This window comes from Micropterus salmoides, unplaced genomic scaffold (assembly GCF_014851395.1).
Source record: "Micropterus salmoides isolate LMB-PRFRI ecotype aquatic unplaced genomic scaffold, ASM1485139v1 Ms_hic_scaffold_15, whole genome shotgun sequence".
In the NCBI taxonomy this organism is placed as follows: Eukaryota; Metazoa; Chordata; class Actinopteri; order Centrarchiformes; family Centrarchidae; genus Micropterus; species Micropterus salmoides.
In genome coordinates, this window is record NW_024040596.1 from 23596986 (window position 1) to 23613904 (window position 16919).

Consider the following 16919-nt stretch of genomic DNA (forward strand, 5'->3'; position numbering starts at 1 on the left):
ACAAAAACTTATTTTAAAAAGAATTCTCTACTGCTGCTTTAAAGTCACTTTGAACTCAAACCTGACAATCCACCGATCATATGACAGTTGTTATTATCATGCATTTTCTCAACAACATCAAAATTCTTGCAACGCATCACTAATGATATATCCAATGATAAATATATGCAATATGAAATATACATGCATATATTACATTTTTCATAATAATTGCTTTCACTTTTGATATTTTAGGGACATTTTGAGAATACAATAAAATAAATAAAAAATTCCTGTACTGTAACTGAGGTGTAATGATGAGAACTTTTACTTTAAGTTGAGTGTTTTGTGTTGTGTTATTGGTACTTTTTGTTTACTAGTGAAAGAAGAAATAGAAGATTGCTAAACCTGTGTGCTTTGGTAAAGAGTTCTAGTGTCTTTTAAGAGTCATATGTCATAACAGTCTGTGGGGAAGCACTGATGTGTGAGTTCAGACATTAGTCTGTGTTGGGCTTTTGCATCTATGCATGCTCTGCATATGTCCCCATGTGCCCTTTTACCCTCTTTGCCTGCTGCAGCATGCTCTAGACATGACTGTGTGTGTAAATGTGCATGTGTCAGCAGAATCAGGACAGCGGCACGCTCCATTGAAAAGGAGCTGGGAGGGGGAGAGTGGGTTTGCTGGATGACGTTTGGCCCGGCAGCTGGGAACTGCTCCGTTGCTTTGTTTCTCTTTGACCCCACTGACCCGACACTCGCCCCAGTGTCACGCACACACACCTGCATCAGTCAGACACGTGACCGCACATACGTACACACACACGCATATGTAAATGTTGATATTTGCTAATAAACACCACAGGCCCACGCACACAAGCTGTGTTTAATAGGCCAGGCCCTGTGGGGAACATCTATCATGACTTAATCAGGGAGCTGGGCTCTGTGTATGTGTGTGTGTGTACTTATACTTCCTACACAGAAAGACTGGAACAAGATTTTAACCAGAGTGAGGACATTTTTGGAAAGTGAGGACATTTTGGCTGGTCTTCACAACTTCAAAGGGGTGTTTGAAGACTTGGTTTTAAGGGTTAGGGTAGAATGAGGTTTAGTTTAGGTTTAGGTTCCTGGTTTGCCATTATCTTAAAATTCCCAGATTTTCCCTGACTGTGACTGTGAAAATTTATTGATGTTATTTTGGTGGAACAAACCTTTTGAAATCCCATTGAACTTTTCATCTTTTCTGTTGTTAACTCTAAACTCTATCTAAGCACTAAAACTGACAAAGGGAGACAGAAGAATGGAGGCAGTAGTTCTTTAGATAGAACTGTTTCCAGCAAACAGTTCAATGTAATGACAAGAATCTGTTGAAATCATTAGTAGATTTTCAACCAGAAATCACACCTTTTGCAGGTTCCAGATTCTCAAATGTGAGGATTTTCTGGGTTCACTATATTTCTCACCATTTCATTAACTATACTTAAATTAGTGAAGAATAATCAAGGATGAAATTTATCCTTAGTTGCAGTCTGATTTTCCTCTTTGAAAACTTTGGTTCTAAAGATGCTGACCAGGTTACCACGGAGGTTTTATTGGCCTGAGTTATGCGGTTAATCTCAGCAATGTGTCTTGCTTTGTATAGCTGCTGAATCACTCCATCTCCATTACACCAAACACGAGCCTGAGTGAACAGCAGGTGGTGTGTGTGCGTGTGTGTGTGCGCACATGTTTTCATGCTGCCTCCTTGCCTCCTTAAGTGACCCAGAGGGCACTGGGCCTAAGGCCAACCTATTGTGGCCTTCAAAGTCCTGGTGACCCTGTCCCATCCCCCTCTACACACACACACACACACACACACACACACACCATGTGCTCTGGTCTGGTTTGTTTGGCTTCCTTCTCCATAGGTAGGAGCATGTGTGAGGGCTGTTAGTATTGCATTATGCTTGTAAAGTGTGTGAATGATACCAGCTGCTCTACCTCTTCTACCTCTTCCTCTCCTTGTATCCACTTCTCAGGCCTTGTTAAGGGGCTGTGGTAATCCCTGCTGCCTGGATCAGTGTTTGCCCAGTGGGCTGAAGGAAGAGCTGCTGCAGCCTCTGCTCCTGCTGTTTCCTTGCTGACACACATTCATCCATTCCTCTGCCTGGATTATCTTTACACCTTCTCTTTCTTCTATCCTTTCTCTTCTGTTTCTCATACCTCAGTTGAAAGATTTCACTCACTATGTAAAGGGTTACTCTGGACATTCACTGTGACCAAGAACGTTAAAATTATTGTCTCTATTGTTTCTAATGAATGACATTTTCATTTCCAAAAAAAGTTTCATTTGAAAATGGACACAAGGATACAGATATTAAAAGGCTAGATAGTAAGCATTGTGCTTTCAGTCCTATTCCAAAGACATTCCAGTTACATTAACTGAATTTATAGATTTATTTATTTACCATTTTACTCAAGACTATTATTACTGAACTCTCTCAAATAGAATAAAATCAAAGTTACAAGTGGGATCTTGTGCCAACACAAAGCGAAATGACCTAATGGAAAGGAGAATTTTCTTTCAGAACTCCTTGATTTAGCGTTAAAAACCAAAGTGACGTAATTGTGGATTTTGTTGGGTGCAGATATAAAAAAAGCGTATTTAAAAAAGACAAGGATCCTTTATTAGAAAATATTTTCAAGAAAATAAATGCATGCAGTAAACAAAGAGATTAAACTGACTCTGTACTTTAATAACAGGATTTACTCTCACGGCTGTGATTGTTCTGGCAGATTTAGTAGCATTTCCATGCGTTTCCTTTTTAGTTTGATGTAGAAATGCCACACAGATCAAACAAAACTACTCAGATTTATCTTGTGTAAATAGAAGCGACACTACGCACTGTTCTGTGCTGCATTCGAGAGGTTTGGTAAGGTGCAGGCAGGCGGCAGGGAGCAGGACACCTGTTCATCCTACGACTAGAAGCAGATGGTCCACATGGCTCCTGCTCCCCAAAGGGAAAACCTGTCAGCTGAGCCCCAATTAAGAAGTCACTGCAAGTCAGAGAGTAGCAGGGGTGGGGGTGGTGGATAGAGAGTAGAAGAGGAAAATCAGTCTTATAATAAAGTGACTGTAATGTGATAAATTAAGTAATAGGATTTTGGAATTGTTATAGATACTGTTTGGTTAATATCCCAAACCTCTTTTTATTTTATTTTTTAATTTCTCAGTGACTTAGTGCCCACCACACACTGGAATGATCCAAACTACAAGGATATATGACAAGATATTGCAAGTACTTTTGCTATGAAACTAAACTAAACTAAAATTGTATTTTATTATTTTCCTTTCTTGCTAATTTAATATCTGTGGGCTTACTTGTGTGAGAATTGTATGAATGAAGTTGACTTAATGAGCTAATATGCATGTTAACTACATTGCCAGTATAAAGCTGTGGTATTTGACCCTCATAACATCATGTCAAAATCGAATGTGTGTAAAGTGTAATTCAGCTTAGTATGTATGTAAGTGACTGCTAAATCATATAATAATGTCCAAATGACAAATGTGCATTATTACAACAGCTAGCAATTATTGCATAGGGTTTATTCAAATGGTAAATGTAAAATGCAATGGAGTCTTCATAAAAGATAATTAGCAAAGTTGGAAGATATATAAGGGGATAATATCTGATGTGATAAATGTTTGTTGTGTTAATGTGTAGCTAAATGTTGGGTTTTGTTATGTAGGTGAAACAGTGTACGATTTCAAATAAAATCTGGCAACAAAGTAAAATCAAATCATTAAACCCTTTAGATTATCAGTTAAAATATATTATCACTGCTGGCTGGCTCGCTCTGTGCATGGCTTGCATTGGGCTGATTTTAAAAGATAAGAAAAACCACTGGCAGAATTTTCAAGTACATGTGATTTACTCTATATTTAGGCAAGTTTTGATATGACAAAACTTCCTCTTTGTGTAAAAAATAATTTGAATAGATTAGCATTTATGTTATATTCACTATATATTCACCTAAATGTTCAGTGGTAGGTATATATATATTTTAACATGTATTCAGGGTTACCAAACTGTTGGAACGAAGTGACATGCTGATAAGTCAAAAAATAAGTTTAATTCAATGGGAAGTTTAGGTGTCCAACAATTGTCTTCACAGTTTCTGAGACATTTCCACTCAGAATATTTTGGCACAAAAACATTTTTTGAAAGATTCCAGCACAAACATCAGCTATCAGGCATCACTCTAAAATATCAGTGCTGGTAGTAACTTGCACAAAGTTAAAACCATTTGCATCTAATTTAATGCCTCCGCTGACTACAGCAGGAGCCATGACTAACACCCAGAACAGGTCTTTCCACCTGATATGGATGTGAACAAACATACTTTGTCCCATAGAGGTGAATTTACATATACAATATCAATGACATATCAAGACATTTAATGTAGTAACTTTTAAACAATGGATCCACCCTGATGAGAATAAAACGAGAACTACACCCAGATTTGCATGTTCATACATGGGCTTTCCAGGTTTGTTTAGCAAACGTTTGCGGAGCATGCAAAGGCCTGTATCATGCATCGACAGGCTGGCAACAAGCTGGTTCCTTAAGTTGACAGAATCAGTTGGTGCAGCTCCACCAATTGTAAAGTCCTGTTCCCATATTCGAGCAATGAAACTGACGCCAAAAGTGGTTAAACAGCATTGGTGGGAATTCAGGAAACTAGAAAAGGAGTAAGGATACGGGCAGTTACACAAGGCAGAGGTTGAAGGGCAAAAACTCTTCGCTTGGTCAAAGTATGAAAACACTGTTGTTCTCTGGACATGGATTCTCGGTGCAAAGTTAGCCTCAAAAGGTCTCTTCATAAACATACAGATGATGTTTGAATATGCTACGTCCACATTTTCTAAAGCACATGATTTCTGAATGGCCCTTCAACTGATCTTTCATTCAGACTGTGTGGGCATAGCTGTGACATCCTCTTGCTGACCAGGCTTGTGATGCTAGTTATGTGCTTGACAGCTTTTAATACTGAAATTTGGGTCTGTAGCAAAGGAGTGTTCAGGATTAATGTCACTCAGGCACTGTCACTCAGGTGTTATAATAATGGATACATAATGATAATAAATAAAGCCTAAATATTTTTTTGGATAGCAATGTCAGTTGGTCCACAGGGAAATGTCTCAAATCTGTGTAAGAAATTTGTGATATTAATGGCGCAATGAGCCAATACATGTTACCTAAAATGCCAAAATAATATCTGTGGTATTAGAACTTAATAGTACTTCGATAACTAAAAAAGTGTTTAGTGCTAATTAGCAAATGTTAGCATGTTCACATGTTAAACTAAGATGGTGAACCTGCTAAACATCGGCATGTTAGCATTGTCATTGTGAGCATGGTGGCATGTTGACATAAGCATTTAGCTCAAAGCACCACTGTGTCAAAGTAAAGCCTCACAGAGCAGCTCCATGGCTGCAGACTGTTAATCGTGCTCCTAAATTTAAAAGGCACAGATTCTGATTTAGATTTTAATGTTTTGCTGTATAATTTACTTAATTATATTTTATTTGTGAATTATGAATCATTTTGTATGCATAAGTGGACAAGGATTTCTTCTTGACAGGTTGTTTTGGCATGTATTCATACTTGTTCTGTACTCTTCTTTACTGAAGGGTAAATTGTGTTTTGTTCCTTTGGCTGTGCTGGGAAAAATAATAAACCTCCTTTCCTTTTACCTCCTGAAGGTAAAATGGCCTGGTAACTGGGACTGGTTAAGTCCAGCCTGACAGGCAGCCAGTCTTTGTTTCTGACCTCTTCTGAGCCTCAAAGTAATACCCCTCATCACAATCTGAGGCCTTTGAAAAGACACCCTATTTTGTCAGTATCCAAACAATAAGCCCGTACTCTTGCTTTTTCCCTCCTTTTCTCTCTTTTCCTTTTCTACCTCTTGTTAGTTTGAAGGCTTTTCCCTTCATAGCTTCCTTCCCCACCTGCTAACTTTCCATCAGACACACACACACACGCACAGGCACTCACACTCCTAACACCCATTTTGGGAGCACACACTACTTTTAACATAATTCGTTTCATTGTCTGAGGCAAGCCGATCCCCAACCCATGAAACAAAGAGGTCGAAGGCGGCAGCCGTCGCCAGTGGGCCAGGTGTTCCGTTAGGCTCAATTCTGGATCCCATGTTTTTTTTTCACTCACTCTTTCTCCTCATGTATCTGTATTTGTGTTTGTGTGTGTGTGTGTAATGGCCCTGAGCATGGTGTGTGTGTGTGCGTGTGTGTGTGTGTGTGTGTGTGTGTGTGCAGCTGCCCGCCGAGGGCCTTCCTTTGTGTCTCCCTCCCCACCATTGTCAACTCACGCCTTCTCGTCCATTCATGGCTCAACCCGGCAGATAGGTTGGGGGTGATGTGTGTGTGTGTGTGTTTGTGTGTGGGGGTGGAGATATCCTAGCTTATCTTAGTGTCCCTTTTTATTGGTGGAGAGGTGGATGATTGGTGTGTGTGTGTTCAGAATAAGCTCTGTTGAAGACAGGAAAGTGACACGTGTGTGTTTGTGGTCAGATTTCTGTGTTCGTATTGGTCAGTAGGCAGGCTCAGTGTGAGGAGGGGATGTTAGATGCAGTTAACTCCATCTGTTGTCAGTCACACTGCTAAACCAGCAGCTTCAGGGCACTGCCCTCTGCTTCTCAACCAAAAAGGAGAACTTGAAGGCTGATGTGTTAGGACTGCTGCTAAACTCAACCAGGAAACAAATTTGGCTCAGCCCCACTTGGATTGACAGCTTTACTTTCTCCATTTCTCTAGTGGATATGAGATTTGATTTGTTTTGCTGTGTTGCTGTTTCTCTTGGAGCTGTGTGGTAAGTGTTCTTGTGTTTTGCCTTGCATTAGCCTAAATATTACATGTAAAAGAATTTTCACTGCACTCATGCACTTAACACTCCTCTCATGCTTTGTCTTGGATGTTTTGATCTTCATTGTGTACATACATTTTTTTTGCATTGATTTTCCCAGAGCATATTCCTCCAAAATATATTGTTTAACTAAACTTGCAGTAATCCGTTTAACATCAACAACAGCCTCTATGTGCAGATATGATGAATATGCTCATATGTGGTGTAATATTGTACCTAGAGAGGTGGCCAGACAAAGTTTCAAAGTTGTGGTGGTGATTGTGTTCTTTTGTCTCTAGCTCAAATCTGGTTTGCTTGTTGAAAGGACCTTGCAATACCTTATTAACACAACACTTAAGTGGTTGAATTTATAGACAGACCATGCCTAATAAAAGAATAATATTCTTAGCCAATCTCAATAACTATTGGATGCACTGCCATGACATTTGCCAAGTGTGTGTTTTTAGGAATATATTGTTCATGTTGGAAGGTTTTAGTGTAGAAATGCAGTACAAAGTGTTCATTGTGAAATTGAGAAAGATAAAAAGGCTTTGTGTGGTTTTCAACTAGGGTTCCTAGGGGGATTCCTCGGGGTTCCCCAACAACATTAGGCCTGTTTTAATTTCACATCAATTTAATTAATCCTAAAGCAATTAGAGAATACTGTATATAATGATGAGAGTGGAACCAATGACGATCAGTGATTCCATTCTCACCACTATATTCCCATATATTATGGGTGCATGGTGACACCATATATTATGGGTGCATGGTGACATGTCTGCTCTCGGGTTTAGTTGCCAACAGAAAGGCAGGACCAGACACAACCAACTGAGAGTCTGTACAACTTAGAGGTGAAAGTGAGTGCTACCCACACCCCCCTACCAAAAAGGTCACATGACAAACAGTGGTGATATGTGTCACAGAGGATGAATCTGGGCACCACCAGTTGCAAGAAAGCAGTAAGGGAGGGTGGAGGAGGATGCTTTCAGGGAGGTCCCCTGTGGCTTCAGCAGGCATCTGTTGTCCCCACTGCCCATATACACCCCCACCCCTATCCTCTGCACCCCTTTGTCCCCTTCCCAGCCGGTCTCTGGCCTGGCAGACTGGCTCAGGCAGCAAATGGCAGCCATGCGGCGGCCCTGAGAAACTGGTCAGGGTCTGGCCTCAGGGGAGCTCATCCCTCCATACACCCCCAAGGGGGCTAACCTTAGATCATGACACATACAGAGATACACAGAGGCAGTGCAGGCAAGCTGGGTCACAGAGGTGGAGGCTGCAGCATCTGCTCACAGTGGAAAGACTCCGGCCCCTCCTCCCACTAAACATATACACACCTGCAGAAATTATTTGTTAAATGAGTTATTCTTTCCATATAACATGTTAGTACAGAGTTGGATTTCAAAACCCCGGCAAGTGGCACATTTAGATTTTTACTTAGAGGTTTTCCAATTGAAAAGCATTTCTCACTGTCTGAATTATCAACCAAACGATCTGACAGAATCTTTGCTGTCCTACATAACTGTTGTGCAGGTTTTTTTTCTGTTTCTTTTTTTTAGTAAAGACAAATCAACAATTTAATGTCTGTAACCCAACAATTCTGAATTAATTTGCAAATGAATGTAGTTAAATTACAAATATCTTGTTTAACAGAAAGGTTGTTGAATATGTGTCACTGAGGCTGAAAAAAAGTGCCTAAGCAACTCATTTTGTACAATATGTATATTGTTAAAAATTCACTTATACAGGAAGGGTTCTGTGTCAATGATTATCAATGATACCGAAAATCCAAACAAAGATCCAATATTGTGTTGTGGTCAATTTGCAGTTTAGAAATGCTGAGAACATATATATATATATATATACATATATATATATATATATATATATATATATATATATATCATTTTGACATCTTGTCATAGCAGAATACCCAAACTCATAATCATAAAATCCCTAAAAAGTCTTGGCAGATCTTGTTGTCCAGCACTGTTTTCTGTTCTTTTACAAAGTTTCTGTTGTGTAGACCACCCCCACGTTAATACCAGATTATTAATACAAGATTATTCTCAACATCAATGTCAGTATAGTACATTACATTAAAAGTAATCAATAGTCTTTCACAGAGCTAACAGTAGCAGGAAATGGTTAAAAAAACTTTTTATAATTAATATTTAATCAGCATGTGAATCAACACTCTGACACAGTAGCTGCTAGTAGATTATTGAGGTTTATTGATTTGTGACATTGTTTCTTTTATGATTATTATTATTATCATTGTGTTCCATGCTCTAGACTTTTACTGCAAATTTTGTAATATTCTGCAACCGCTACAATATTTATAGTGTAATTTGTTGCCAAATATACTATGCCATATGCCATTATATTACTAAAACGCAAACTTTGTCTTGTGATGACAGTGTATCATTAAAAGGCAAAAATACTTATTATAAGATTTTGGTTCTTTAGTGTTTGTAATAACTTCTTCTCAACTTCTCTGAAAAATTGTCTGCTTGAAATGAATAAGTCATCTGATCCATAAGATAGATCATCTTAATGTCTTATCTTAAAACCGCTTATATTTTCCAAAATGAGATTTGAGTAGGTCTAGTAACTGAACGCTAGGCTCTTACATACTTGCATTAGACATAAGTGTGCCGAGACTTCTTTTCTCCATATTGGATTTATTTCACCACAGCATGGTGTCTCAAGTGTGATGGTTTGTTAAAAACTATGAATACTATGTCAATACATTTTTAACCTTGTTTGCATTACATATTTTTCTAAAACTGCCACTCAGTAGTCACAGTGGGACAGCCATATAGGCTGCAATGATCACACATATAGTACAGGACTGCTTCTGACTTTTTTTACACTTGCTGTGTCACTGTCATATTTCTGCTGACTCCTCAAAGATTCCGTCTGGGAACCTCTGACTGAGGCTGGTGTGACTGCTGCATTACCAGGCATCCTGTGTGTGTGTGTGTGTGTGTGTGTGTGTGTGTGTGTGTGTGTGTGAACGGGTTTAAAAAGCCCCAGCCTCCGTCTGTGCATGCTGCTTAGGCCGGGAGAACAATACTCCCGTCACAGGAGCACAGATTGGGTAGCAGCTGCATTGTTGAAGGACAGCAAGCCAGACACACTTCTTCTCTCCTCCCCCTGACACACACACACACACAAAAATACACTGTCACTCTTTTGTTTTGTGCCTCTTTTGTTGTTGACCGACTAAATTATTCCAGCTCTCTTGTGGCATTCAGGGTGACAAACAGTGGAGCGGCAGCTTAGACATCGGGGTCGAGACATTAAGAGGCCCCTGCTTTCCGGTGCTTTAGCCAGAGATCCAAGACACTCCTTAATACAACTGTCGCTAAAAATATAACCACACATACTCATGCATAGAGAGTCTGAAATTAATTCTTGAATCAGTTGTAATAAATAAAATAAGTCTGCAGAGAATAATTTGTGTTCAAATCAGAGATGCTCATAAGTCATTGAGCTAGAGTCCAAGTCAAGTCTCAGGTCTCATAACAAGAGTCCAAGTCAAGTCTCGAACGCTTGTGGTTATAATGAATGTTGAATCACCTGCTGCATTCAATCCAGGCTGCTTATAATACTACCAAACTACAAGGGATTCTGTAACTGTAACCTGTTTTTCACTTACAGAGCACAACCATGTAATGTGCAATGCAATTAATGACAGCTAATAAACTACTGTAAGTCAACACAGCCCCAGACTCTCAAACCAGTGTAATGTTAACTAAATAAAACAGTAACGTTACATGATCAACAATAAACCTGTAACCAGAGCACAACCATGTAGCAGCAGATACGTAGTAGGCCTATGTGTTACTTAGGCAGGTTATAGTTAACGCAGGGAGGGGAATAACAGCAAGCTTGTCAGACATTTCCTAAAAATAAACATTGTTCATAAGTCCCGCACCTCGAGTCTGAGTCAAGTCTGACGTCTTTTGAGGACGAGTCTCAAGTCAAGTCTGAAGTCACTGTGTGTGTAACTTAAGTCAGACTCGAGTCCGAGTCTGAAACTCGCGTCCCCATCTTTGGTTCAAATGGAAGGTGTACTTCACCGTCTCATGTTCAGGTACTTTGTTATACTTAATTTAAAGCGAAACTATTGAACTTTTGAAAGGAGTTATTACTTGCTCTTCCAAATAAAAAGCAGAAATTAAATTAATGCGCAAATTAAAAAATGTCATTGATGAATTCAATACACTCAGGGTTTCACTGCTACAGTCTTGTTCGGTCTGATACGACTAGTAGCCTATAGTGGCAAGTTTTATATAGATGGTCCTAACTGAAATTTCACTTTACCCACTTTATAGATATTTTCCTGCCTTTGGTTCCGTTGCCAAAAATGAGGGAAATTACGGTCTTGCTTTTAGCTACAGTGGCTGCTTTTCAGGATAATCTCACTTTATTTCCTGTTGTTTCACCGATATGTTGCACAGCTTTTTTTAGTTTACAATCCAAACAGTAGTGAAACTGAATCTAAGATGGTTCCACTTGGTACAGAGCAGCATAATAGATCATCAGATGCCTTTTTGTTTGACAGAGACCATATAATGCATTCATCAAGAGGATGTATTAGCCTGCAGGAGCAAGGTCAAGGAGCACACACCAAAGCTGTAAATATCTAAGACATTCAGATATATTTTTCTCACAGACCTAGAACCCGTTTGATGCTTTGGAAGTACCCTTCATGGGCATTTCCACAGATGAAAAACCCAAACAAACACAAAGATATTTGTTTGTGGTGTGAACTGGTGTCAGATACAACTGTTACAAGCCCACGGCCACTATCTCCACGTTATACTGATGATCTCAGGTGCTGTGTTGAATCCCAAAGAATGACCTGTCCCATTGTTCACATTTTTGATAATCTGCAGCACAATGAACAAAAGCTCTGATGTACTGAAGGAAAATTGTGCATCCACCAAACAAGACTGAACTAGATCCAAGGATAAAGAACCTTTAAGGAAGCGTTTGTCTGTTTAAAATGTAGTTATGCAGAAGTTATGTGTGTATTTTAATGTATGTTTGGAGATGTGGGAACACATGTTTTTTTAAAGGGGTCACTAAGCAATGTCCCATCACAACAGACAGGGCCACACTCTCAATAGTTTTTGAGAACAAGAATCTGTAAGGTATGACTTTTAAATAATGTTTTAAATTAAATACAAAATGCATCGATAGTCCTTTAAATGAGATATATGTAAGAATTTTTGTTTAAAACATTCAAAAACTAGATGGACAAACGAGTCAAAGCTGGAGTTACAGGCCTGCTTTGACTGCACTGACTGGAGTATTTTTGAGGCTGCAGCCACTGACCTGGACGAAACCCTGGTTCACAACGAAACTCAGGCAGCTTCGTCAGACTTGCTTTGCTGAAAAGCTAAATAACAGCTTTGCAGCCAACGACCCTGCGTCATTGTGGAGAAGCCTACGGACACTCACAAATTACAAGAGACCATCCCCCAACACTACTAGTACTCAACGACTGGCCGACGAGCTGAATGGTTTCTACTGTAGGTTTGAAAAGCCCAGAGTCACACCTCTCCCCCACTCCAACGCCATCTTCAAACCTTCCCCCTCTGACCTCTCACCAGCACTCAAAATCTGTGAAGAGGACGTGAGCCACCTCTTCCAGAGGCAGAAGATCAGGAAGGCTCCTGGACCTGACGGTGTCTTACCATCGTGCCTGAAAATCTGTGCGGATCAGCTGGCCCCCATCTTCACTCAGATCTTCAACAGATCACTGGAGCTGTGTGAAGTTCCCTTCTGCTTCAAACGCTCCACAGTCATCCCGGTCCCACAAAAAACCTCCATCTCTGGACTAAATGACTACAGGCCTGTCGCCCTGACATCTGTAGTCATGAAGTCCTTTGAAAGACTGGTGTTGGCCTACCTGAAGGACATTACAGGCCCCCTGCTGGACCCCCTGCAGTTTGCCTACAGGGCTAACAGGTCAGTGGATGATGCAGTCAACTTGGGTCTGCATCACATCCTGCAACACCTCGACTCTCCAGGGACATATGCTAGGATGCTAGGATACTTCCTGCGTCAGCTCAGGAAGCTCAACCTGCCTAAGGAGCTGCTGATCCAGTTCTACACAGCCATCATCCAGTCTGTTCTCTGCACCTCCATCACTGTCTGGTTTGGATCTGCCACCAAAAAGGACAGGAACAGACTACAACGGACAGTCAGGACAGCAGAAAAAATAATCTGTGCCAACCTGCCCTCCATTCAGGACTTATACATTTCCAGAGTCAGGAAACATCACTGCAGATCAATCTCATCCCGGACACAACCTGTTCCAGCTCCTCTCCTCTGGTAGGCGCTACAGAGCACTGTACACCAAAACCAACAGACTCAGGAACAGTTTCTTCCCACAAGCCATCACTCTGATGAACAGCTGATTTCTGACTCACAGTGTCAGGAACAATTCCTGTGCAATAACCCATTAACTCTGTCTCTAATCAGCACCTGTTTACTGGTTTCCACTTATTATTTATTCATTCACCATTCTCTATTTCAGTGCTGTTCATACTGCATATTGTATATACTGTATGCCAATACACCTACCTCAGGTCATAAGGTCATAGGTCTTATTTATTTTTTTCAGCATCCTTTGCACTATGTTCCATCACACCGTGTACATGTGTACATGTATGTGTACCTGTATATCATATCCACCTTCAACATGTACATAATGAGAATAGTTTACTCTTGCATCCTTTGCACTCTGATCACTGCACTATTTGTCAATATGTCTATATTGTTTTGTTCATAGTGTGTATATTAGTGTTGTCTACTCTGTAGTTTGTGTCGGATTTTATTTTATTATTATTATATTATTATTTTATTATTGTATAAGTAAGCACATCGTGAGCAGTGTTCAATCCTGAGTCAAATTCCTCATATGTGTACACATACCTGGCAATAAAGCTGATTCTGATTCTGATTCTGATGAATAATTAACTAAAATTATCAACAGAATGTGAAGAAACAACAGGTTTGATGATATGTCAAAGATGTCGATGTATTGTGTTACAGAGATATCTGCCCCGGCCCTTCCTGTCTTGTAAAACAACTTTGTACCTCAAGAGGCAATAGTGAGTTACGTTCAGTAGCAAAGAAAGAAGAGACATAAATAGAACCATAACAAGAGGCTGTACCGAATGCCATTTTTATTACATTCAAAACTTCTATTGAGGTTTTCGAAAGAACCTTTGAATATTGAATCCAAAATCCTCAATTTGAATAAAGCGATTCATCTGATTAAATACACGTAGGACCGTACCAGTGTTTTTACATGTTTTAGCCTGTTACAATGTGTCATGTGGGCAATGGTCGGACAGATCTTTCTGTGCTTAAAACAATTGCTGCTTGCTGGTGGTACAAAATCACAATTGCTAGAGCTCTTGAATTGCACATCTAGTTGTATTCTTGTGGCAAAAATGAGATGCTTGCAACTAATTTCCAATCCCTAGGAATTTATTTCCTGTGTAACAGCAAAAGGCATCATGGACACTCGGGGCTGACTTGGGCTTGGGGCCCAACTTATAATACAACACTCTCTTTAAGTAACTCATATCTAGAAAGAACTTGGCGCACTAAGCTAGATTTGTAGGTGAAAACTTTTTCTAACCTTTCGTGTATGCAACTGTCTAGTGACTGGTTAGTGTTATTTTGATCTGCGTGTCAAGTAATCAGTTTACTACTCAAAACAAAATTGAGGGTGTAGTTAATTTTAACATACCTACTCGAGATGAGCTTAATGCTTTCTTGAAGAACCCTGTCAAAGTAATGATTCATAAAGAACTTGGGAAGAGGTCGACCCTTGTTCTCGCTTAGCAGTTATGTATTTCACTTATGCATTCATGTTATTATACAGAATCTATCCAAGGCGTTGAAACTCTATGGATTCTTCAGTTGGTAGAATCAGACCTTGTTTGTGATGCTGTTGTGTTGAATTGCATCCATGTACATGTAATTCCACTCATATTTTAACATTGTTATATTTTTGTAAGTATATAGTTGAAAACTCTGGAATATTGTGTTTTAGTCTGCAGCCAATGCACCACAAGGTTCTTAATGTTATACATAGTGCAACAAACAATGCCAAGCCCATCATGGAATGTAAACTTAGAGGTGCATGCATGCATAGGTATAGCCAGAGAGACTGCCTGTCAGTCAAAGAATACTCTTTTACTTCTGATGTGAAGCGTTCCAGTAATTGCATACGATAATGAGGTGATGTTATTGTGTTATTCTCACACAACTGCTGTTAAAAAGACATATTACATACATACAATACATGTATGTCTATTTCAAGAAAACAAAGCAATATATTAAAGTAGCAAGCAGCATTGGACGGGCCCTCGCATGTCGGGCGTGATGCGGCTGCGGCTCAGTGGCTGAAGGTCGGAAATCGTGCGTCTGAATTATCACGTGGTTTGGACTGGTCACAAAGGAGTTATCATCACTTCCTGTGTCCTCTAGGTGGCACTAGACAACACCCTCTTATTATATGTTGTGTACCAGTACGTGAAGTGTGGATGACTTTGTGAAAGTACCATGTAAATCAAATGATTTGAAAGGGCTTACTTCCTGTTGCCAGAAGGTGGCTCTATGACATTGATTGAATATTGGCATGTAGATGTGTTCAGGGCAGGACTGTTATCAACCTTGTGAAGTCTGGGACAGATCTGAGCATGTATACTGAAGTCATAACAAATTAAGAGTTTCATGGCAAAGCATTGATATTCGAGGCCACGCCACGGACATGCCCATGGACAAAAACCTACAAATTGCAACTTTTTATCATCCATGCCTTAAGATTGCACAACAAAAAATTTAAGTTGATCCAATTAATTCCCTTGGAGGAGTTTGTTAAAGTACGCACCCTGTAAAAGGCCATAAATGGGCTAAAAATGCACTTTCAAACGAAAATGACTGATTTCCTTGTTGACTTTAGGATATGGCTGCAAGAGGCTTTCGTGTGTATTGGTATGATATAAGTGCCACAAAAGTTTCGTGCATCTAAACAGGAAACGGGGCATGGGTGCTGCTTCCGGTGTCATGGTGAAGCATCAAACTTTAACGCCATGCCACGGACACGCCGTTACCCTAAAACTTCGCAACAAAGCATCATCTATGTGTTAAGGCTCTTCTGAGACTGAGGTCATTGTGCCTTTGAGTGAATGTTGGCATATGGATGTGTTCAGGGCGTGACTGTTATTATCCCTGTAAAGTTTGGTGCAGATGTGATTGTACTTATGTACATGTCAGTGGTTTGGCATCACTTTGACACTGTTTTTGGCTTAGGTGTCTGGTATTATTCCTCTAGTGTGATTAATGTTTCTTGACAGAGCTCATTGCTGCTAAAATGCAAGTCAAGAAGTGGAACGGCAGTTAAGGCAGGTCACAGTTTTCAACTTACCCTACCTCTTAAAAGCCTCTTGCGGTCCATTAAACTTCATAAAGCATTTACTCGTTTTGAAGTTACTCCTGGCTCAATATGTAAAGCTGATAGGCTGAGCTGGCAGACTTTTCATGGTGCATCTTAGGTCAAGGGAAGTGATGCTGCTATGGGCTCTACTTATTTTTCCTTTACTGGTGAAGAGGTTGGCTGTAGGGTGTTGCATGTCTTGCTTGAGATGGCAGAAAGAAGCAGAGTATGGTGACCTTTCAGCTTCCTGGACAATATTTCTCCATGGTATTTCCTGTGGCAGAGATCTGATCACAAGGTGAACCAGCATATCAGCATCTGATAGCATCTTGATTGTAATATGGTCTGCATAAATGTACACCTTGCATGAACATGCATTTTCATGTTCAGGTAAGATATCTAGATATAGATCAAACAAGTGTAAATAGGGTTATAAAGAATTTTTTTATCCAAATTTATAGACCCAGTCCTGACCTGCATATTTATGACAATCTGCATACTGTCCCTAAATGCAGACCTCAGAAATGTAACCAGCTGATTCTTTTGTCTCCCTCAAGCTTCAC